The 24,369-nt window shown below is 38.8% G+C and overlaps 1 protein-coding gene across 16 annotated transcripts in view; it reads left to right on the top strand.

Moving 5' to 3' along the window:
- Nucleotides 1–24,369, top strand: part of PDE1C (phosphodiesterase 1C) — a 318,847-nt gene that overhangs the window by 185,901 nt on the left and 108,577 nt on the right. The window contains exon 1 of one of the 16 annotated variants that reach the window (XM_040546329.1): nucleotides 4,934–5,112. The exons of the other annotated variants lie outside the window; for them this stretch is intronic. The gene's annotated coding sequence lies outside the window, so the exon portion shown is untranslated. Of the gene's footprint in view, nucleotides 1–4,933; nucleotides 5,113–24,369 lie in introns of those variants that run through there. 16 annotated transcript variants of the gene reach the window in all.

Raw genomic sequence — 24,369 nt, 5'->3', positions numbered from 1 at the left:
TTTATACTGATGGCTATGACATGATCTGCAAAATCTTTCTCCTTTTACAGCAATTTAGCTACTGTGTTCACAAAGCACTCTACACAGAGGATGATTCTCTCTGTTAAATGACTGAAGAAGCTTTATAACCATGTCCAGAAGCCTTGGGATTAGTTCAATGTACCATATAGTCATCTCTCACTTCTAAGTGAAGTGGGAATAACTTCATGGCAGTCAGTGAAAAGACACATGATAGTAAGAGAACCAGGCCTATTTAAATGTGAGGTTTTATCATCTCATTAAAAATGGTACCTCAGTAATACTGGTGTCAAACGTTGTTACCCATTCTAATTTTTCATATAGGAAGCAAGGGAATTTACTGGTGATTCCCATAGTTTTCGTACTGAAGGATCCTTCCAGGTTGAGAATAATATTTTTAGTTACATATTCAGTACAGGCTTTTTATATTCGATACTGGTTTAGGCTTTTGCAATTGAAAATAATCTAATACTTTGTGTTATAAAACAATCTTGTGATTATTTATTCTTTATTATTTATTATTTCTAGGAGAAGCTGGCACTTTTCTGGTTTGTGGGAAAATTTTGTTATCAACTGTGGATTGAATATGATCATGAGATCCAGAAATATGAGGACCTATAAATTCTCTTGAGAGATCATCCCTGGCCATCACATATATGGAACTGAAATCCTGCAGGGGTTGTCACCATAGAGAATGTAAGATAGAGGAATAAAAGGAGGCCTCATACCTAGTCTGATCAGTATTTGTCAGAATCAGCATTTTGCTACATCTTATCTTTACCCTTCTCCAAGGAAACATGTATGCTGGAGTTCTCCAAACTGTTTTAGAAGAAAAGGGAGAGAAAAGATGTTGCACAGAAGAGAGCTGGTTTTCAGCTTTGGCCTCTTAAGGCAAAAGTAATAATACATAGTACAATATTGCTGAAAGTCTTTTTGCAAAGCCAAACCCTCAGAAGTTAGAAATGCCAGCAATATTTTTCTATTCAATTTTATTTTTTGTCTTCTTGTATGTGTTCATTATTAGTTTCAATTACATGCTGACAAGAACTTACAATCTTTTTGTCATAGTCCTCCCTCATTCTGTGAACAGGTGGTGCAGCTGAATTTGAAATGAAAACTTTCACTTTTTCTATCATTTCCTTTTTGTGGAAAATGATTAGTTTATATCAAAATATCCTAAGCATAAAAAAAAAAATCCTCTGATATTATGGGCTAATTTCCACTTACTAGCAAGATATATATATTGAATTATCATAGAAAGTAGCAGATATATGTTGGAAGAATGGAAAGAAGTAATGAGATTTTTGGCTTTGTTTTGGATTAATTTATTTGTCCAATCCTTAGCCTGACATTTTTCATTTGAATATCTGTAAACATATGTAGTTTTTCTGATGAGGCTGCTACCATATCCTGATTTTTGGGTCTTACATAAAAATGATCTCTTTCCTTCAATTATCCTTACCATGCTATGATTTGACCACAAATTTAGTTCCAAAAACCAGTCCTTTATTAATGTATAGCATACTAACTGTCCATGGGTCAGCTTAGTTTTTTCTGCTCATATGTGCTAGGTATAAATACAAAATGCCAGTTCTGGCTATTCCCACGCAATAAGTTTAGCGAGACCTAAACTCAAGCCTAGCAATAGCAAGAAAGGCACAAGACGACAATTTGTAACCTATATAGCCCTAAGTCTGGGGAATTTGCTTCCTGCTTCCTTGAAAAAATAACTTATCTTGCTTCCGCTGGCAAGTTGCTGATATATTGCACACCGACAATGAAATATTGCTCTTAATTATCCAGCCCAGAGGTATTTGGAAATTGCACTGGATGAAATGATAGGCAGAATCAAACTGAAATGTATTTCGTTTGGGTGCTGTAAGCATGTCTTTTAAGAGCCATGTTGATGGGAACTCCATGCAGCAGAAATGTTGACTGATACAGCAGTGACTAAATTGAGTGGGGCTGTTTGGCCCAGCTGAAGAGTCATTTTTCTCCCCCTAGTAGTGACTAGGCTTAAGTTTTGTGCCACATACATCAGAGAGCTTAAGGAGATTTCACAATTAAAAGGTTCAGCACCCCATCTTTTCCAAACACAATATTTTATTAATAAAAGTCCCAGAAAATGCAAGTGCTAAAAATCCTGATTCCTTTCTGACAGTGAGATTATCTTATATACAGTGTAATTTTTCAAAACAGGAGTAACTTGCTTAGAAGGAATAAAGATTTAGCACGGAAGTTTTTAGGGAGTCCTGGAAAATTAAAAAATAAATTAAAAACTTTCCACAGGTTTCTGATTGCTGTTTCCCAAGGTACAACAAAACTATATGAAATGGTTTGGTTTGGTTTGGCTTGGCTTGGCTTGGCTTGGAGGTGTACATTACTGTCAGTAAAGGAAAGAAAAAAAAAAAAGCTAAAAAGTGATTTCAGTTTTGTACTGGAGGAATTCCACTTGAAAGAGGTTGAAGAGCAAGAGTGTAGTGGGAAGAGAGGAGCAAAGATCTTGCATGTAAATTTTTCATTGCATTGATGCTTTTATGGAATGAGGGATGGACAATGCCTGTTTCCTAGGCCTTCTAAAGGAGTTAGGAGTATTGGTGTACACACCATAAGTGAATAGTTTACAATAATTTTCCCTGTGTGATGATGGTGTGATGGATAAGGGAACCACATGACAGAAAAACCAGGCAGGAGTTTATCTGTCCCAGTTTTTGATTTTATTCATCAGTGTCAATCCTCAAGGACCAGAACAAATATGGGGATTAAGAGTGGATTTCCTCTGGCCCACAGTCATATTAGATTATGTTGTCCACAGAAGTACTTTTCCATTGCTCTGATAACATACTTTGCTCTCAGTGCTTCAGTGTGTTATACTTCTGAAGACAGTTTCTGTCAAAGAGCCTGAACAACCCTTTGCTTTGTCTGACAGGGACCTAGAGAAACTTTAAGAGTACCCCAAGAAAAACGTATCAGTACAATTGTGTTTTATGTCATTGTTTTAAAGCAGGATAAAACATGCCCATCAGGGGTACAGCATTTGAAGGCACCTGTACTGATGCTTAGTGTTCAAATAAACCCAAATCCACAACTTATAACCCTAGACTATTTAGAAATAAATATGTAAGAGGTGTATGTATGTGTGTGTGTGGATTGCTCCTGTTTTGGAATCCAGTAGTTTGGAAGTATGGTCTCCCTTACAAATAAGGCTCTGGAGCAATGACAACTCCATTCAATTTCCATTTCATCCGGAGTTTTCCTCTTTCATGAAGACCAAGGCAGTCAGTCTGGTTTGGTCTTGGTTCAGACTGTTCCAGTCAAGGCAAAATACCTCATGTTTTTTTTGTAGCTGGCATCTTAAGCTGGTTACTGGTGGCTGAATTTTTCATACTTATGTCACGTCTGTGGATAACTTCTGTGTACTAAAAGCTACAGGCCCAACAACTTTTAACTTTGTTCTTTCTTCCCACCTCAGATAGATATACACCTGTTTCAATTAGAAATTTCTTTTCATGTAGTGACACTGATGGTATTTTTGTGGATAAAAAGTGGTTTTGACTGCCAAAGATAGTGTAAACTTTGTTCAACTGTCATTTTCTCTTGTGCTCTTGAAAATAAAATATTTCCATTGTTAGATCAACTTCAGAGTTAGTGCCAATTCCTATAAATGTTGCCAGATGCCAAGTCTAGGCATCATGTGACTAAACCTTGGCTCCACCAGAATCAGAAATACTCCCATCTTTAGACCAACTTGTAGCATTTTTCTGTAGACCAATTCCTGATGTTGTAGGCCAACCCAAACAGTAAATGAAAAGTTGCAATTCATAGCCTGTTTGGGTAAAAACTAGACTGAACACAATCCTGTCTTATACTCTCTTGGCCTAAAACCAACTTCTTAACTGTCATCACTGTTGATAGGTTGATCTACTAGTCCCCTTCAGTCCTGTTTGACAAAGTTAGTAACCAAATTCAAGTGCTTTCTTGATTTAGAGAACAAGAAGTATATAGTAGGTTGAAATCTTTTTCACCATATTTTGATTATTTACACTAATATGTCAGGCTCAGAAAAAGATCTGATAATAAACATAACCATAGTAATGTGCCCATTTACATTAAGCAAAGAAGACTGGCTCTACAATCAAGATTAGCTGTAATAGATCACATTTATTTATTTATTTTAAACGCTCTTGCTTTCCATGAAATCATTGTGATTATTTTTAAAACAATGCAATTAGGGCTTTAGATACTGTATTTGAATATTTATTCTGTTGATCTGAATTATTAAAAGCATCCTTCTCTGAAGCACAATTTTTAATTATCTTCAGTGGCGGTGTATCTTAAATAAGTGCTCTAGCTGAGACATACAATTATCCCATACAATAGTTAAAATGAAGTTTTGATTATTAGTAGTGTCTTGTTAAAATTGTTTGGCTGACTGCTACATTGCATCTGCATTCTTTGTCTAAAGATCCAGAAAAATAATTTGCTTTGGGATATATTATACAAAGATAAACTGGTAAGCTAAGCCAACAGATTTTGGGGGGGACTGAAGATAGAGTACTTAGTTCCAGCCAAATGTTTAGTTAGTTAGGGTAGGCCATAAGCACTACCTCTGGAAAAGAGTGGAGGTGCGATGTTCCATTTGATTCTACATTTTGGCCTACAGAGGATGCACTTAGTTGTATAATCACAGTGGAGTTGGGCTGGTCTAACCATAAAATCCCTTTGTGGTGAGCTTGCAAAGGAGTTCTGCTCTGGTTGTGTTGAAGTTTGGATGTTAAAATAGCAAATGAAGGCATATCTCAAAATAATCATTGTAGAACTAGTGTGGTAGATTTCTTCTCAGAAATGCAGTACATGGTGATCAATTAATTGATTGAAAGACTGTGGCCTAATCAATACAATGTGAGGTTGTTGTTTCCCTATTTATCACCATGCACCCAGTGTCGAGCATTTAGGACCCGCACTCTCATCCCTACTGTGGCCTGTGGCTAAAATGGCTCCTCGTGTGACCTCCTGTCTCCACCTCACTTCCTTGAGTGACCTCTTCCTGTGGGCTTGCAGGGCAGCTGCAAAGGGAACATGATCAGTGGTGTGGTGAGTGCTCTCCCAAGGCTCACTGGTGTTTGCCCTGGTGTCTGTAGTAGACAGGAATGAAATCTTGCAAAGTTTATCCGTCAACAGGACTATGGCATCATTGTGTAAGCTTAAATGCCTAAATCCCTCATATGAAACAGGTTAATCTGAGGTTATATTATTTGCATTTTTTTTCTTGTTTTGATTTACCAATCGCTTTATTTCCCTTCAGACGTTAAGATGGTGTGTTGAATTGTTATAACAGAGATTTATATTTAGTGGTGTTTATAATTTAGGCCTGGTACTTTCTTCCCATGGCAGGGAGTTGGAACTAGAGGATATTTAAGGTCCCTTCCAACCTATGCCATTCTATGATTCTGGAGCATTCAGCTATTGAAGTCTTCCCATGAGGAATCAAATGCAGTCCAAGAACATGCCCACGCGTGCACTTGTGTGCACACACACCTACACCCACGTTAGCACTTCTGGAAATAAGAGGTGGGATGTAATTTACCAGAGACAAAGCTGGTATGGTTCTGTAAAACATGTAGTGAAAAGAACTTCCAGGACAAGCTAGTCTGTAAGTTTGTACTGATAGCTGTGGAACAGTTTATATTGGAGTTGTGATTCTCTGCTGTACAGTGAGGCATGCTGTTCTGGAGCTGGTCAGTTTGGCAGCTGTGCAGTGGGTTGCAATGTACAGGGGGATCTTCTGAGGCAGGGAAACCCCAGGGTAGTGGAGAGACCCTCCAGGAGCCAGCTGCTCTCCTGAGGGCAGCAGCAATAGCGATTGTCAGATGCTGAGAAGTGTGCAAGGCTTGTGAAGTCCCTGAGGGTTGTCTGAGGGGGGTCTGGGTCCCCAGTTCAAACCACAGCAGGCAGAAAGCAAGCACAACCACTCAGCAGAAAGCCATACTGTCTGCTTCCTCTGAGCTCCCAGCAGAACTAAGGCAGCCACTCAGAGCTTCAGTTGATTCTTGTCACCACCCAGGTTTCAGGCTGCAGGGCATCTCTGGGGTGGCTTTCAGAGATGGAAAGCAGTTGTGGGCACACCTGTGGGGGATGTTCCCAGGAAGAAGAACTGCTCTGCCTGGTGGCTGAGCTTCAGGAGCAGGTGGGTAGACTAAGGACCATCCAGTAATCCAAGGAGACAGATCAATGGAGCTGTGCTCTGCCCTCTCTGGTACACACATAACAACTTAACACAATGGTAGTGGAAGTAGTTTTTTGGAATTTTAGCAAGGCTTTTGATACTGTCCTTCACAGTATCCTTCTGGACAAATTGTCCAACTGTAAGATGAATAGGCACATGGTATGCTAGGTGAGGAACTGGCTGAATGGTAGGGCTCAAAGGGTCATCATGAATGGGGCTGCATCTGGCTGGTGGCCATTCAATAGTGGTGTTCCCCAAGGCTCAGTCTTAGGGCCAGTTTTGTTCAGTGATCTGGCCATCAGCAACAGCATGAAATTTAACAACAAATGCTGGATTCTGCACTTGGCATGGAGTAATGCCAGACACAAGTATAGACTGGGAGATGAGTGTCTGGAAGGCAGCCCTGCAAAGAGGGACCTGATGGTGCTGGTTGACATGACAGCAGGCTCAACGTGAGCTAGCAGTGTGCCCTGGCAGACGAGAGGGCAAACTGTATTGTGGGGTGCATTAAATACAACACAGCCAGCCAGTCAAAAGAGGTGATTATCCCACTATATTTAGCATTGGTATTGCCTGACTTGGAATATTGTGTGCAGCTCTGGGCTTGACACTTTAAAAAGGATGTTAAGATGCTTGAACGTGTCCAGAGGAGGTCAACAAAGCTTGTAAAAGGTCTGGAAAGCATGTCCTATGGGGAGCTGCTGAGGACACTGGGTTTGTTAAGCTTGGACAGCAGGAGGATGAGCGGTGGTGACCTTATTGCTCTCTACAACTTCCTGAGGAGAGGAAATGGGGAAGGAGTTCCTCATCTTTTCTGCTTGATATCTAGTGACAGGACATGTGGGAATGGCTCAAAGATGCGTTCAGACTAGATGTTAGGAAAAACTTTTTACTGAGATGGTAGTTAGACACTGGAACAGGCTTCCTAGCAAGACGGATGATGCCCTGTGCCTGTCTGTCTTTAAGAGGAAGAGGCGTTTGGATAATGCTTTTAGTGATATGTTTTAACTCTGGGTCAGCACAAAATAGTCTGACAATTGAACTTGAAGATCTCTGTAGGTCCCAACCGAAACTATTCTAACAGACTACCTTCAAAAAGCTATCAATTCCTACACAGATCTGATTAACCAATAACAATGGCGATAACAAAAAAAAGGATAATCGTTTAATGTTAAAGAAATTCAGGTACCTTCAGGGTCAGCTTGGCCAACTTCCTGCTGAGTGCAGGGCTAACTTCAGAGTTAGACCAGCTTGCTTAGGATCATGTGCTGCTGGGTTTTGAGAGTCTCCAAAAATGAACATTCCACCCCTGATCCAGTGCTTAACCACTTTTGCTGTAAAGTTTTCTTTTAGTTGGAACAAGAAGATTGCATATAAACTGGTCATGAATAAATTTAGGTAGGAAGTCAAATGACTTCTGTGACGTTCTGGAACAGTGCTCTGATAGGATTTGTGGGAGGGGAAAGCAACCACTTGAGACTTAGATGCATATCGGTCTGATTATAAAGGTGATAATTGTCTGTAATAGCAAAGGACTTGACTCAGTGACCCATTTTACATTTGAAACCGTGATTTTTTTACTGTGATGGCTGTTGAATTTGCTACTTGTACTTGAAATGGTCACCTTCCTGCTGCTTTTTTGCTAATATAGAATTGTAAATGCCATATATTTCTTACCGTGCACTTCTCTGTTTATATTTCTGTAGGGAATAGGAGCAATCTTTCTCCTTGAATTAATGAAGCTAAGTCTCTCCTGAGAAATTCAGGAACAGACTGGGCATGGTAATAGACCTTAATATCTAATTCACCAGAGGAGCAATATTATTCACAGTTACTCATTTTGTGCCATCTCTGGACAGAGAGGACACCTCATACTCTAGGTCTATTAGTTCAGTAGCTTCTTCAGGCAATTAATTCTCAGGCACACATATCTAATGAAGTCAATATTTTACCTCAATCATTATTTTTTATATATTTATCAGAGGACATTTCTGCTGTCTTGCACCATTGTACAAATGCTAAAGTCACTAAAGGCACTGCTGAAATCCACCTGTGTTTTCTTTCTGAATGCTGATCTAAGATGGATGCCCAAGAAGACAAGTGCATCATGAAATTATATTAATCATCCACTAGTGGTTAAAAAGCACAGGTATGTGCTATAAAAGAGTGCACTGTAGCTCCAAGCCCATTGTGTGAAACTTGAGTGAATTTGTGAATGTGTGAATTTATGGAGACTTTTATTGGGGGAGAGGAGAGGAGAGGAGAGGAGAGGAGAGGAGAGGAGAGGAGAGGAGAGGAGAGGAGAGGAGAGGAGAGGAGGGGAGGGGAGGGGAGGGGAGGGGAGGGGAGAGGAGAGGAGAGGAGAGGAGAGGAGAGGAGAGGAGAGGAGAGGAGAGGAGAGGAGAGAGAAGAGAAGAGAAGAGAAGAGAAGAGAGAGAAGAGAAGAGAAGAGAAGAGAAGAGAAGAGAAGAGAAGAGAAGAGAAGAGAAGAGAAGAGAAGAGAAGAGAAGAGAAGAGAAGAGAAGAGAAGAGAAGAGAAGAGAAGAGAAGAGAAGAGAAGAGAAGAGAAGAGAAGAGGCAGCAGCCCCAGTGTTAACATCACTTTCAGTAACACTGCAGTACCTTGCCCATTTCTGCTCCCCCTGCAGAATGTCTGGCTCTGCAGTTACACATTCATGTGTGCATAGTATAAAATTGCCTTTACTCAGAGGCCCATTCTTCAAAAGGAAGGCTGTGAATTATTACTACTTTAGTCTCAAGGAATAAGGAGTGATTTAATGACCTTATAAGAAACACTATAGTACGAAATGGAAATTTCTATTCTGTTCATTATGGTCAAATATGCATTATATTTTAAATAGAGTAGTTAGAAGGAAAGGATTATTTACTTACAGTGTAGCAAATGTAAAATTGCAGCTAATGAGCTAGTTTGCAATTTTTAGTAATGTATGTTGCCATTAAAGTCAATGATCTTAAATATTAAATATAGTAATTATACTTTGGACTGCATTTCATTTAAACCTAGTATGAAGGAATAATTTTTCTTACAGAGTATCAAATTACCATCAATTCACTTTTAAAATAAGTTTTTGAGTTTTAGGAGACGTATGCCAGAATAAAGATATGAGCTGTTTATACTATGGATATCCTACTGCAAAATATTTCTCGGAAATGAGTTTAAAAATTATGTGATATGTAGTCAATATACTTTTTATTGCATGTAAAAGAGCAGTGTATTTGAGATAATTCTTTACCACATGAGCTGCTCTGATCAGTTGCATAAAAAGTTGGCAAATAAGACAGATGAAATGCCTTGAAAAGGAGAATATAAACATAGGCTTTCTAACCACGTTGTCCAAGCACTGAGGATTCAGCTGTTCTCGGTGAATTTAAAAATTTGTAGTAGGTGCTAATACTTAGGAAAAATGAATTACTTAACTCAAGGGTTTGAGAGCCTCAATTAAACACTTCCTGAAAATATTATTGTCTATATAGACTCTTACAAAGTCCATTCACAAAAGTATCTAAATGCCTTTGAGCAGCACATTAAATGCACATTAATATTGCAGTAATAGTTACACCAGAACAATAAGCATTTCTATTCTATGTAATGCAAAGACAACAATCTACCAACATTGTACATTTTTGTTTTGTTTTGTATGGACTTTAAAGCAATTATAAACCTGCAGAAATGTGTTCAGCAAATTACTCACCAGGAGAGTTTCAGAGAGATAGATCTGACCTGGAAGGGTAGCAAAACGTATTATTTTGTCTGAATCTCTGACTCTGGAAACTTGCTAGAGAAAATAAAGAAAAGATTACTTAGAAGAAATATTGGTTTGTTCAGTTTACTATGGAAAATACATTTTGGATTCGCTTTTATATTGCTCCTGTCTTTTCCACTCGAGGAAGCAGAAAATCTTTTTTTTTTTTTTTTTTTTTTTAATATCAGTTGCTGATAATGAAGTACATCTTGAAATGGGTTTTTCTTCAATCTGTACAAGATGGGTCTTTTCCACCTCAGAGTCATCAGTCTTTCGCTTTGTAATAGGAAAGAAAATTTGTGTCACCGCAAAAAGTCAAATGTGAGTTCAGAGAAGGTTAATTATTAGCTATGGGTTTGTTACTATTTTAACTTGCAGGCTTTGTCTGCAGGACTGGAACATGGAGAGAAACTAATTGTAAATATTCAAATATTCCATGTCAGTGGGTGTTGGCAGAGTGATGGCTAAGCTTACTACTTTCTCTAACGTCCATTTCTCTTAAGTCACAATTAACTGTAGCCTTGGGCTTCAGATGTTACAAAGTCATAAAGGCATGGGAACAATTGCCTATCATTATCCTTTTCAGTCCCAATGTCTGTACCATACACTCAGACCCAAGGCTTTAAGTAGACACTGGGTGCTAGGGCAATTCCCATCGCTTTTAGGCTCATTTCAAAAGAAATAGAAATGTTTGACATCCGCAGATTGATTGATTGATTGATTGATTTTCTGTCAAGCTTTCATATTTCGTAGCTAAAACTATTCAGAATTTTTATTTTGACTGTTCATGTGGAGTTCATTCTGGTTTTGACCAACTCTAATATCTGCCTTCTCAAATCATAAAAAAAAAAGGTGATAAAGTGGTTGAAAGAAGGTGATCTGCTCACTGGAAAAATGAACTGTGATGCTGGGAAGTTGCAGTGAGATACGCCTCGTGTTTGGGAGTAAAACAACAACCCAATGCCAACTCTTAGTGTAACAATACAAAGGAGAATGTCATTTCTAAAGACTGATGTGAAGGTAACAGGGTGTTGTGGTTTAGCCCTGCTGGCAGTCAAACACCACACAGCCGTTTGCTCACCCTCCCCCCTCCCTCTCCGGGATGGGGGAGAGAAACGGGAAAGTGAAGTCTGTGAGTTGAGATAAAGACAGTTTATTAAGACAGGGAAAAGAATAACAACAATAATAATAATAATAATAGTATTAATAGTAATAATGTGTACGAAATAAGTGATGCACAATGCAATTGCTCACCACCCGTTGACCGATGCCCAGCCTATCCCCGAGCAGCCGGCCCCCCCCTCCACCCCGGCTAGCCACCCCTATATATTGTTCAGCATGACGTCAGATGGTATGGAATACCCCTTTGGCCAGTTTGGGTCCGCTGTCCTGGGTCTGTCCCCTCCCAGCTCCTGCTGCATCCCTAGCCTGCTCGCTAGCAGGACAGAGAGAGGCTGAAAAGTCCTTGGCTTGGTGTAAGCACTGCTCTACAACAATTAAAACATCAGCATGTTATCAGCGCTCTTCTCATTCTAATCCAAAACATAGCACCCTGCCAGCTACTAGGAGGAAAATTAACTCTGTCCTAACTGAAACCAGGACACAGGGTAAAAAATGCCAACAGGGAGAGCGAGTATATATAAAGAAAATGTAACACAACTAGAACGAGAAGTTTTTATCCCTGTTTGCTTGTGTCATTCCTGAGGCAATTTAATCCCTTCACTACCACGGGATGTCTTTGAAAGCTTCCTCATCTGCCTTGCAGCAGGTTACAGCTGTTGTCTTTTCCAGCAGTAAACAGGTATAGTTATGAACATTACACCTAATAATAACTGCTTTCATGTGGCTTTGAGGCCCACTGTTAAACAGGTACAGCATCCAAACGTTCCCCATTTGGAATCCCTGAGATCATGCTGGTAACGACACCTCTCTCTTTCTGTACACAGCTACTGCTCAAAGCTTAGTATAGCAAACTTTCCAACTTCATTGAAATAGTCAAATTTCTAGAAAAGCTATTCAGGGAGATGATCACACCTGTGCATGAGCACGCACATTTTAAAAGGAAAAGGATTGTATCTTTAATAGACCATTTGGAGAAAGGGCAGACCATTTGAAAAGTGAGTATTTTTAAAGTTTAATACCATGCCATTTTTTTTTTCCTTAGCCTTTTAGGTGATTCAATAAAATATGCTTCCCTTATCTATGAACTTTGAGTTTTGTGGCCTTAAAGCCTCATGGCTCCAGCCACAGCTATTACACTCAGATTGGTGTAGGAAAATCAGTAAATAACATAAAACCACTTTCCAGGATAAAAAGGAATAAAACTGCTTCCTTGTAAGTGTCTTTCCCTCAGCTTACAGAGTCATCCTCTGTTTGGCTAAGAAACACACTCATTTAATAGGTACATTTCTTTGCTCTGCATCTGCAAGCTATCCTTACACTTGCTTACCTTCATTCTTGATCTTTCTCATGCTGATTCTTCCATACAAAATTTGCATAATTTTTGATAAAGCTCATTGTTGTTTCATAGCTATCTATAATGACAGTTTCTGTGAACACTGCCCTTCAGGTTCCTTGACTGTGTTTTAGAAGTTCAGAACATGTTTAAAGTTAGACACACACTATGCTCACACGTAGCTGATTGTCTACTGCATTCATCTTCCTTGACGACTCTAGCAGTAACTTGATACTTTAGTCCATACTGACTTCTACAGATCTTGTAAGATAGTTCTTATAAATTTTTGATTGTTTATCATGTGCTAAAGTAATGGGCAATATTTGCTATGAGTCCTTTTTTCTCTGGGAGGAAAGTCAGAGTTTCAAAAATCATAAGAAATTGGCATCACTGAGTGGAAAATGTCAACACTGAGAGGAGACCAGACAGTCCTGCTAACAAGGTCCTGTTCAGAGGCATCCTGCCTTTTGCTCATGTTAGCTTTCAATAGGAGAGTCATTTCTGCTCACTGATATTAATGTTCTTATGTTAATGTGTATGTTCTTAGACCATATTGACAACCCATCTGATAGTGAGAGAGGTTTGTGCTCAAGATGCCTGCATAGAAAGCTGGCTGTGCCAAAGGGACATTCATCCCAAAAGCTGACCATTTAAAGACTGTACTCTGAATCATATAGCTATCACATGGACTTTTTTTACACTGCAGTTCAGAAAATTGCAGTTATCTCATATGTACACTGCCATTGACAATGTAGAATGTATATTTTCCTTTACGCAGAGAAATAGTTTATTTGTTAGTATGTGTAGAATACACGTGTATTCTTTTCCTTCTCCGGTATTATTTCAAGTCTTAGTTTGTAAGCTACTTGTTTCACACTCAGGCTTGAGTGGTAAGGATAGATTCATTCCTCTAAAACGCAGAGCTTTTGGTATTTTATTGTGGTTGTAGGCTTAATTAGGCTCAAAATCTTTGCCTACATAAACGGTAATGGGGAGTGTTACAGACAAAATGAACCATTGCTAAACGACCTTGACAAATGTGATTGTTTTGTTTCTAAAGTATTTATTTCGCTTGAGGGGTTTCTACGTCTCCAATCATCCTGCTTTATCACGGACAATTTGAAAGAAAAGGAAGCAATGGCAAGCAAGAATCAATCCTGCCCTAGCTATGTCTCAGATTGCACCAGACTGTTTTTGACTTGTTTTACAAAATTAAGTCCAACTTCTACCTGACTCAACACTAGCAGCAGAAATTGGAGAGTATAGGTTATGCATATTACAGCTTTTGTGCTAGGCTGACAGGATGGGCTCTAATACATATCAAAGTTTTTACTGAATTCAGAGGTAAAGTTCCTTTGGTTTCCTTCGTACCAGAATCAGGCCAGCCCTAAGCATGGCAAAAATTTTGTCCTGTTTTGGGGAAACCAGAACTAAGACCCAGACTGTTACATGTGCAATGTCACCCCAGTTTGCCTGGTGCCCTGAGCTCTCTAGGAGTGTTATTTTGCATCTTTGGCTGACTCCAAACTTTTATTTTCTCCTTTCTGAAACAAATCATAGTTTTTATTATGCAAAGATATTATCCAGTCAGTTGAAGTCTAAAATATTTTAATGAACCATAGCACAATCTACTATAACTGTATGATTGATTCATTTTTCATATAATTATTCACACTGTTTAATAAGATTTAATAACCTGGTTGAAAAATGTTCAGCGAACAAGGCAGGGTTGAGGATTTTTCAGAAGACATATGACAGGGTTGTGGTTGTGTTTGTTTTTTGTTTTTGTTTTGTTTTGTTTTTTCAGTTTGCTGATACATTAAAATATGATGAAGCTATCATTTCAAAATAATATAGGTTCCTGCAGGATATGCACACAATATGCTGTAAAACAGACAGGAATATATGCAGGGCAAAAAGACCTATGTGCTCTATGAACATTAGATGTAGATGGGGTAGTACATGCTCCAGAATCGTGTCACTTATCTGGGGCAGATGGACAAATCCCATGTAGCTATCACATCAGTGTTGTTTCTGTCATGGTAATAAGTCCATTTATATTCATTTATAATTTTAAGGAAACATATGTGGATCTGTCTGAAGTTACAATTTTTAAATTTACAGAATAGGAGCTTGAAATCAAAGTCCTGTCTGGAGAGGAGAAAGATTAAAATAGTTAGGAATAAGCTGTAACTACAGCATGGTGATTTTGTTTTAGGCTTAATTAGCATGAGTCAAGCTGTAACTATTTGTAATGATTATTGGATAAATATGTGATGCTCTACATTTGTAATTTTAAAATATTTTTCACGTAAAGAACACTACCAAATCCATGTTAAGGAAATTTACTCATTTATGAAGTATCATGATTCTTTTCTGTTCTACAGCATAAGAATATTGATTTTTCATTTTTAGTGTATTTATTATGTTAAAGCAATATGTAAGATTATTTTTCTTCCAGTCCAAGAGGAGGAAGTGGTCTCTTTTGTAACAGCCTAACTGATCATTTATGTTTATTCTTGGCTTTAGGCATGAGCAATGTTATGCAGGTGTGTTAAACAGAAGGTTTCCAGATCAGACCCTAATTTAAGAAGACGTAATGACAGGGCTAATACAGACAAGCGATGTAGCCTGGTGTTTAACTAAACTGCATATGGGTGCTGTACCAAGAGCAACCTGTGGTTTTACATACATTATATTGTTGTGTTTTGGTGTTTTTTTTTTTGTTTGTATAATTAATTAATTAATTGATTTTCCAAGATAGCATTAAATATAAACGCTGATCCTGGGAAATACTGATAGCCCCAGTGCATACTGAGGTCAGTGGAAACTTAAAAAGCAAAGAACCTTACAAATTAGTCCCTTTTGCATTTTCATCATTAAGTTTATGTCTTTCATTGTTTAAGTCTTTAATGATACATACATTATTTTCTGTATTTGTGTTTGGTATCTTTCTAACTGATGCTTTACTTGTTCTTTATTGTACTATCATTTATTTTTATTTCCCTCTTGTTTTGAGAATAGGGTTTTTTAATTATTTATCAAAAATATTTTTAAAGGAGGTCTGTCTGTATTACCTATTTTGTGTGTTCACTGACTAAGTTTGCTTTATCATTCCTTAACTCAGTTGTTCACTAGTTCTCCTGTGCTCCTAATTTGTTTCCAGAAGCTTTCAGTATCCCACCCTTTGCTCATGAACCCTCACTGACAACATAGTTTTCATTCCTTCATTTCCTCTTTTCCAACCATAGCACAGACTGGATGCTGTAGAATATAAGCGTAGATATTTCAAAGGACCATGCAGGTCTCAGAGGATTATAGTGAGAAGCAGCACGAACTATTCAGTAGGTTATCAACTACAAACTTAGAGACTACAGAGGCTGAATGAAATGTGGATTGAATGGAAGTTACCAGAGTTACTTAATTACTGGAGCTGAATTTAAGATAGTGAAAATTTACAACACTGCAGATTTGAGGTAAAGTTACTTATAGTGTAAGTATGTGTTATCTGAAGGATCTATAAACTGAGTGTATTCAGTATTACTCATTTTAGCTTAATGAAGTGTATTCACAACAAAGCTTTGTTGCTTTTAATGGTGACTATTACACTACATTACTTATGACCTGAAAAGGTCTTGCTCCTCTTCATTTTTGTTTGGAGCAACTGGGAAAAAAGTTGATCCCTGGTCTAGCTTCATTGCATAAAGAGGGTGGAGCACAAAGTTTGCCACATTTTCTCTCAAATTCCTTCCAAAATTCAGAGACTTAGGAAGAGTAAACATGGCCTATTGTTTTATTTTGGATTTTTTTGCACACTTTAAATTCAATATGAGACCAGAAGGTTGTCATATTTAAATGCAATTTAAATCAGGGTTATGCTACACAACAGTTTTGTAGTAGGCTTGCTTATGGAGCCTACTGTTTATGGAATACATTACAGCATATTCTATGAAGTTGTCTTTTGTTAGTGCATTCAAAACATAATGCCTAGAGACACATGAGTCTGTTTCGTTTACTCTTATGTTGACATTAATTTGTTTTAAAGAGAGGAAGACCATCTGTGTTCATAATTTTGGCCAAAGGTTGCAGAGTATCCTAAATTGCTTAAGAAAAAAAAAAAAAGTTTATCGGGAGATAGACTCTCATTTATGTCTGAGGGAAGAGAATTACCTGTAATGGTAACATAAGGAATGTGTATGTTATTTTTAATACATTGACCTCTATCAGCAATGACTCAACTCTCATACAGATTACAGAAGACCTAAAAAGAATAAAATAAAAATTCAAATGAAAGATCTACAGGTTTGGTTGAAATTAATAGAACATCTGCCTTGAGGTAAAGTAAGGCACCTCAAAGTCACTGGAGTAAATCCCAGTTTGATTTTCCGCTGTGTATGGGGAATAAGCAGAGAAAGGAGCACATACAGCCCCTGAAGTTGCAGAGTAAGTGCGAATTTAAGGGTGGGTCACCATGTTTCTCGTCATTCAGGGAGAATGAGGTAGTGTTTGTGGAGTTTATCTAGTCAAATCAAGCTGTCATCCTACTTAAAAGTTGCTGGAATAGATGTCACAGAAACCATAAAACACAAATCCTACAGTTTTCTTCATCAAACCCGTGGTTGAGATTAATAACGTGGATGAATGTTGTGGGGTTTGACCAATGTAATGCAGTATGTGCCTACAGGCAGTTAATCTTGGAGAGACACTGATTCTAACAAACATACATCTCTGAAATACAGTCACTCCTACTGCAGTATTTCTGAATGATGAATGATTGGGTATTGGTCTTTGCCCCTTGTTGGGGCTCTGGCCCAAGTCAAGGCTCTTTAGCTGGCAATCAGGTTTGTCTCTCGTGAGTGTAATCAAATGGCAAGAGATTGTAAAGTTACTAGAAGTTGTGTATGAGAGTGCAGTTAATTCCATCAGACTGGGCTGTTATGTTCACCTGTATGACACTTCAGAGGTTGTTTTGAAGGACTTGTGTGGCACGTGACAGTAGTTTGACGATCTAAATCTGCATCTTTCCTTTTCTGTAATTTGTGTGAGCCTGGGTCGTATTTCCTAACTTGACAGAAGTGCTGCTAGGAGAAATATAGCCAGAGACACATCAGAACAGGCTTGTATTACTTACCTACCTATCACATATCCACTTTATGTGAAGCCGTGCAAGTTAAAAAACAGGTTTTGTGAGGCAAAGACAGTCTTCTTCCAAGCTGAGATGGTAGATACTCAAATTAAAAATGAGTTATTTTTCCATTTTAATTAGAACATTTACATCTCAACCAAAAAACACAAAGACAAGTAAAATATTTTCAAGCTATGCGTTTTTACAGTCTGTACATATATCAGATTGTAACATGTACAATTACAATCATATATTGTAATCAGATATATTTTTATATGAAGGTGTGCAGAAGGAAAGCAGGTGGCTTATATCATATGGAATCTTGTGCAGTAAGTAGGTCAAATTTTAAGAAGATATCCCTCTCATATGTACTGAGAAACAGTTATGGTGCTGACGTCTTCAGAAATGTATATACAAAGAAACATTAGTACTTTCAACCGTGTATAAATGCAGTCTTATATCTTCCATTTTATTCTTTTAAAACCAGTATTACCCGAGCAATAGCTTCCAATTAAAATAACCGTTCTGCAGTCCCAGTAATATTCCCCCTAAGGGAATGTATTTTAATGTGATTACCTTACTTTCTTGCCATTTCACTTTGTTCTAAAGAACAAGGAAACTCAGTGCTGGATTTCTGTTGAAAATCATACATTTCCTTAAAATAATTTCATGAAAGTATACTGTTTGAACTATGGAAGTGTGCGTGTGTGTGTGTGTAGGGAGGGTGGCTGTCTTTTTCAGTCCTTTTGTGTCTTTGAGCTATATAGAACTAATTTATTGGCCTGCAGAGGTTTTTAATGTCAGGATTATTTACATTGCTGAATATATTATAACTGGAGTGCTCCAAAGTCATTAAAGCACGAAAATGCTTGTTCAACTATTTTCAGTGTTTTAAAACGTGTTGTTCATTATTTCATGCAGTTCTAGCTCAACAGCATGGAACACAAGTTCTTACATTTCAAGGAAATAAAAGACATAAAGACCAACTTTATATACAGCATGTGGATTAATATATGAAAACTTAAAATATAAAATAAGACTAACAATAAGGAATAGTATTTCACATTGGAACAATAGACACAAATAGGTACACATTTAGAAACTTTTGCACAATCATTGCTTGGAAGACTGTTTTTTCTCTTTTAATTTTTTTTTTAAAGTTACTGGTCACCAAGCATGGGAAAGATGAGTTTTATCCCTCACTGAAAAAGTACTAAAGCACTACAGTCAGTTCCTCATGATTCTATGGAGGTAAAAATGCGACATTTTTTAACACACTGAAATGGAATGATGGTTATTTTATTATTGCTTATGTTGATTACCAATCCTAAAAGGGCTTGAGATATTGGACTTGAACAGTGTGGTATTTTTAGATGTGAACAAGTTATTTTTAGGAATTTTAATAGCTCCTTCTGGTATGCAAAATTGATCTCAAGGAACTTTTACAGAAGAATGGCCATTAGAAATCATCCCAGTAAATACTTCAAATTCTTACTCTCAGCACTCTTTAGTTTGAAAAAAACTTTATTTCCTGTTTACAATTGTGGTGTAGCAGCTAGAGCAATGGCAAATGCTCCTGCCTGAGCGGGAACTGATCTGCTGATCTTAAACCTCTCATCACTGTCTTGGCCTTCAGGGAGAATTAAGCTTCCAGGTTTGGAAACATGGGGTCAAAGTGATTAGTGTTGAGTTAATAAGAACTTGCATTCAATATGTAAATTTTCTTGGAGTGCCTGATCTTGCAGCATCACTCATGTTAATGTCTACTGAAGGTTTTCCTGATTTGGGAGGTCAGCATCAAAACCTGTCTTTCTTTTCTCCAATCTCTATTCATCTTAAAACAAAACAAAACAAAACAACAACAACAACAACAACAACAACAAAACTAGTACTATAAGGTAGGGTTACAGGAAAGGAAAGGGACAACATCAAGGCATTTAAAGTATAATTGATTTTTGAGTCAAACCCATGAGCACAGCAAGCTCTAGCTACAGTATGTGTGTGTTTTGTTGATAGACTCAGTTTAGTCAAAGCCCCTCCAATTCTGCTAATTCTCATACAAGGAGGATTGATGTGAACTCATACAGCTGAATTTCATGGTATCTTTCATCACAGCACTGTAAAGACAACAAAACAAAGATGGGAAAAATCCTGGAAACAGTACTTATTCTCAAAGAATGGGTCAGATTTTTCTCAGTTCTTACGGGGGGAAAAGAAGAAGAAACAGAATTTTCAGTTTTAAGAACATCATTGCTTATAGTTGGACTCAGGAAGCAGAGACAAGTGGTGTTTTGTGTTTCTGTCCTTCAGAAGGAATTTTTGTCCCATGAAAACAGTAGTTGAAATCAGCCACTGCACTGTCAGATTCCGGAAAAAGGTTGGTCAAAGCTGTGGGGTGCCACTTTATGTTTTTTCGTCAGAAATGACACTTCACAATCTAAAGATGTAAAAACCCATGTAAACAGAAGAAATAAGATTGTCACATTCAGGTTGAGTAAGTAAAATGGGACATTCTCATTCTTATTATTAATACTAATTAAGGAATGAATGTTGCCTGAAGCATTCCACTGACATGGATAGAATCACATACACATTCTATGGGTGTCTTTCCACAAAGACAGGCTCAGTTGTGCGGTTCCCTCTTATCACACCCACATGCTATAGATGTGGCTCTCTGCTTTTAGGAAACCATATTAAATGGGATGGGTGAAATGTCTATTTAGTCACAGTTCTGTTCTTAATTGAAAGGATTTAATTCAATTGTGTTGTGCAAATTTGAAGAAAACAACTTCATCTATATCTAATCTTTTGTCATTATTTGAATGAAGCAATCTAAGCTTTGGTAGTATATTTGTCTTTAAAACCTCTTAAATAATTTCTAGTGGTTGTGGTTGCTTATTTAGTTAGGTCCAGTGCTTTGTAAACATTGTGAAGAAATTCAGTTTAGACTCTTTGATCCAGATAAATATAAAGGATTTAAGAAATAACCTTTCCTCACTTATCTAACATTCAGAAATGGCTGCCTGGCTTTATAAATATTTATCAGTCTGTGCTTTTAGTTTTAATAAACCACAGTGCTGTTGTGTCACTGAAAATACCTCAGATTGGCTGATTATTGATAAAACTTCCCAAACCTTTAGAGCAGTTCTACTAATTTAAGCCTTCTGCTTCTGTGTAAACTGACAACCTTCACTTCTCCTGACTTTAACCTTCACTCTCCTCTATTTAGGAAAATAGTATGCATATAGAATGGCAAAACTGCATGTGAAATCATGTTGCAGGAGATGTATGTTCAGTACTTTGTTCTATCCACTGAGCTGTTTTGGTTGATGAATGTTTTCTGTAAAGTGCATACACTCCACTGTACCTCCGCATACCTTCCTTATTTATGGGTGTATGAGATCCATAGTTTATATGGTGTGATATGAAGGATGACTTGTGAAAGACCAGGCCCATTGTCAGAATGAGCTAGAGGACTGTGGGAGTTTTTCCCAGATCGGCAGCTGAACTCTACCACAACCACTTTCTCATTCTCCCTCCTCAAAGGAAAAGGGGGAGAAAATATGATGGACAGGGCTCAAGGATTGAGATAATGACAGGGAGATCACTCACCAATTATTGTCACGGGCAAAAACTCGGCATAGGGAGCTTAATAAAATTTATTGCCTATTACTAACAGATTACAACAGTGAGAAGCTAAAAGCAAACTAAAACCACCTTCTTCCTCCCACCCTCCCCATCCACCGTCTTCTATGTCTTCCCCTTCAGCAGTGCAGGGGAACAGGGAATGAGGGCTGTGTTCAGTCCCTGACGCTTCGTCTCCGCCGTCTTCACCACTCCTTGACGGTCACTCTCTGCCCCTGCTCCACGTGGGGTCCCTCCCACGGGATGCCGTCCTTCCCGAACTGATCCTGCAGGGGCTGCCCACAGGCAGCAGCTCTTCAAGAACTGCTCCCACATGGCTCCGTACCACAGGGTCCATCCCCCAGGAACAAACTGCTCCAGCACGGGTCCCCCATGGGTGGCAGCTCCCCCCAGACCCCAGGCTCCTGCGTGGGCTCCTCTCCATGGGCTGCAGCTCTGGCCCAGAGCCTGCTGCTGCGGGGGCTCTCCATGGGCCGCAGCCTCCTCCAGGCCTCATCCACCTGCTCCACTGGGGGCTCCTCCACAGGCTGTAGTGTGGAGATCTGCTCCATGTGGGACCCATGGGCTGCAGGGGGACAGCCTGCTCCACCAGGGGCCTCTCCACAGGCCGCAGGGGAACTGCTGCTGCGTGCCTGGAGCACCTCCTGCCCTCCTGCTGCACTGACCTTGGGGGCTGCAAGGAAGATTCTCACTCCTCACTTCCCCAGCTGCTGTTGTGCAGCAGTTTTGTTCCGATTCTTAAATCTGCTCTCAGAGAGGCCCAACCAGCATTGCTTATTGGCTTAGCGCTGGCCAGCAGTGGGTCCCTTTTGGAGCCATCTGAAACTGGTCCTTATTTAACATGGGGCAGCTTCTGGGCTGTTCTCACAGAGGCCACCCCTGCAGCCCCCCACTACCAAAACCTTGCCACGTATAAGCAATACAAGGACATCTGTAACCAGGAGAAGGTCGTAAGCTCTCTGTACATGCTTTCCATGCAGCAGTAATGTCAACAACACTGAGGTGGAGGAGGAATCATGTAGCCCTCTAACAGTCATTTCTAACCTTCAGAAATTAAGGTGTTCCTAGTGTTTTGAAAAAAGCTGTATCTAATGTCATATAGGGTAGGATTGCCATGAGTCTTTCAGTTCAGTGCAGAAGTGAAAGTATCTAGTGACCTCAGAGTTTGGAGGACAGCTTGTTCCTGTCTTCATTAGAAGTGCTACAATGCTAATGAGTACACTGTAATCTTCTGTGATGGAATTTTAATGTGGTAAAGTAGGTTTAAAATAAAGCAGGGTTTTCCAACAGTAGCCAACTAAATTGAGATTGGGGGCATCACAGTGAACAAGGTGAGGGAAGGGGTGCAGGACAGATAATTTGTGTAAGCTATTTTCCTTTGACAAATTCACTGTAATCTGATACATGACAGTCCATTCTAGATTAAGTTACACAAGAATGTAGCTATACTACTGAATTTTCACTAGAAAGTATTATACTATGAATTGTTACTAAATCAATTGTGCTTACATCTGTTGTGTCTGATAACTAGAGCGCTCCGTTGTCTCCCCCATTTTTAACTTCCTTAAGTGTCTTTTCCCAGCTATATGGCTTTCTCTCTTGCCTCTCCCCAGTTAATATAGACAACTTTGCACCTTTGAAACCCACAACAACTTTGGGTTGTTTGTGCATGCAATACCCATTTGGCAACAACAGAGAATTCTTTTTTTGGTCCAGATAAATAAATTGCTGTCAGGTTTGAAACTGAACATTTGCCTTTTAGATTGACTGTAGCATGTAGAACCTTTCCTTACTCAAACTGGTTAACCCGTGCAAAGTAAAAACATCATGCGAATAGATGGAAATGCTGCCTATCCTGTGCTTATTATGACCTGGAGATCAACAAGGAAATTTCCAAATTGTGCAAACTTCCCTAGGTGTAGTCCTGAGCCTATAGTGACATTTCAGCTTCTCATTGTACATTCAGTGATTATTGAAGAAAAAGAGTTTGAGAGATTATTACACTTCCTTTGTAAATTTGATGAGAAAATATATCATCTTTTTTTAGTGCACCAATAATTATAAAATCAATCACATTATATACTTTTGTTATTTCTTCAGCTCTTATATTCATAAGACAAAGCAACACTAGAAAGTTAACACAACAAAAAATTCATCAGTGCAAGCCATCATTCTCATAACAGTTTATTTCCTGGAAATGAGGCAGAGAAAGAAAAAAAATATAAAACAACTCACAAGTCTTAGATGAGTGGGAGGAAAGATCACCCACAAGCTCTACTACTGTATCAGGTGCTTCTTGTTATTCTGCCCTTTTCCTTTCCTCCTTATGGCCAATACTTTTGAAAATATCAACCTGATATTTTCTCAGTTACTTACACTGCTCTGTCCTACACTAAGCTATTCCTAAATGTCCTGTATGTATATGTTTGGAGAAATGAAACTTCCACACTGAAGAATGCCAAAAGGGGAAGGCATGCCTCAAAATATCAAATCAGTAAAAATATTTCACGGTTGTGGGCCACAATTTTAGATTCTTGGCACTGGCAGTTGTAAAGGATGAGTCCAGGCAGCTGCTTATGCCCACCTTTGCCTTTTCCCTTTCTTTGTAGACTCAAGTATCAGGAGACACTGTAGACCCAAGTGCAGTTGTGTTGAGGCACCATTGACTTGAGCCACATTGGCAGTCCCCTGGCTGTGTTTTAGCTCTCTTCTTAAGCACAAGAACACTCTGAGCATGTGGAACAACTGTTTGACCCGTCCTGGAGGCATTTTGGTCCACTGGCAGGCTGTTGCTGGGACACTAGAATGGTGAAGCTGCCTGTAAAGCCGCCACAGGATGGTGCGTGCACACTGGCTGTCACTTTTCTCTCTGTCAAAGACTCCTTTAGAGAGGAACTGAAGTCTGGAAGAGAATTTCAAGATACCAGTCTAGATGCAGTGCCTTGAGGCTATTGATTCAGGTGGCAGCAAGTAGTACTGGAGACCAGCAGGAGGCTTACGTAACCAAAAGCTGAAGAAAATGGACTTCTAAGGAATCACTCAGGGAAAAGGATTTGTACTTCTTTAGGAGGCAGTGTTTTAAAATTGTATCTTTATAGGATGTCGTATGCTGAAAGCATTACAGATGTCTGCCTAT

The sequence above is a fragment of the Cygnus olor genome, chromosome 2 (assembly GCF_009769625.2).
Source record: "Cygnus olor isolate bCygOlo1 chromosome 2, bCygOlo1.pri.v2, whole genome shotgun sequence".
NCBI lineage: Eukaryota > Metazoa > Chordata > Aves > Anseriformes > Anatidae > Cygnus > Cygnus olor.
This window is presented reverse-complemented; position numbering and strand designations above follow the sequence as displayed.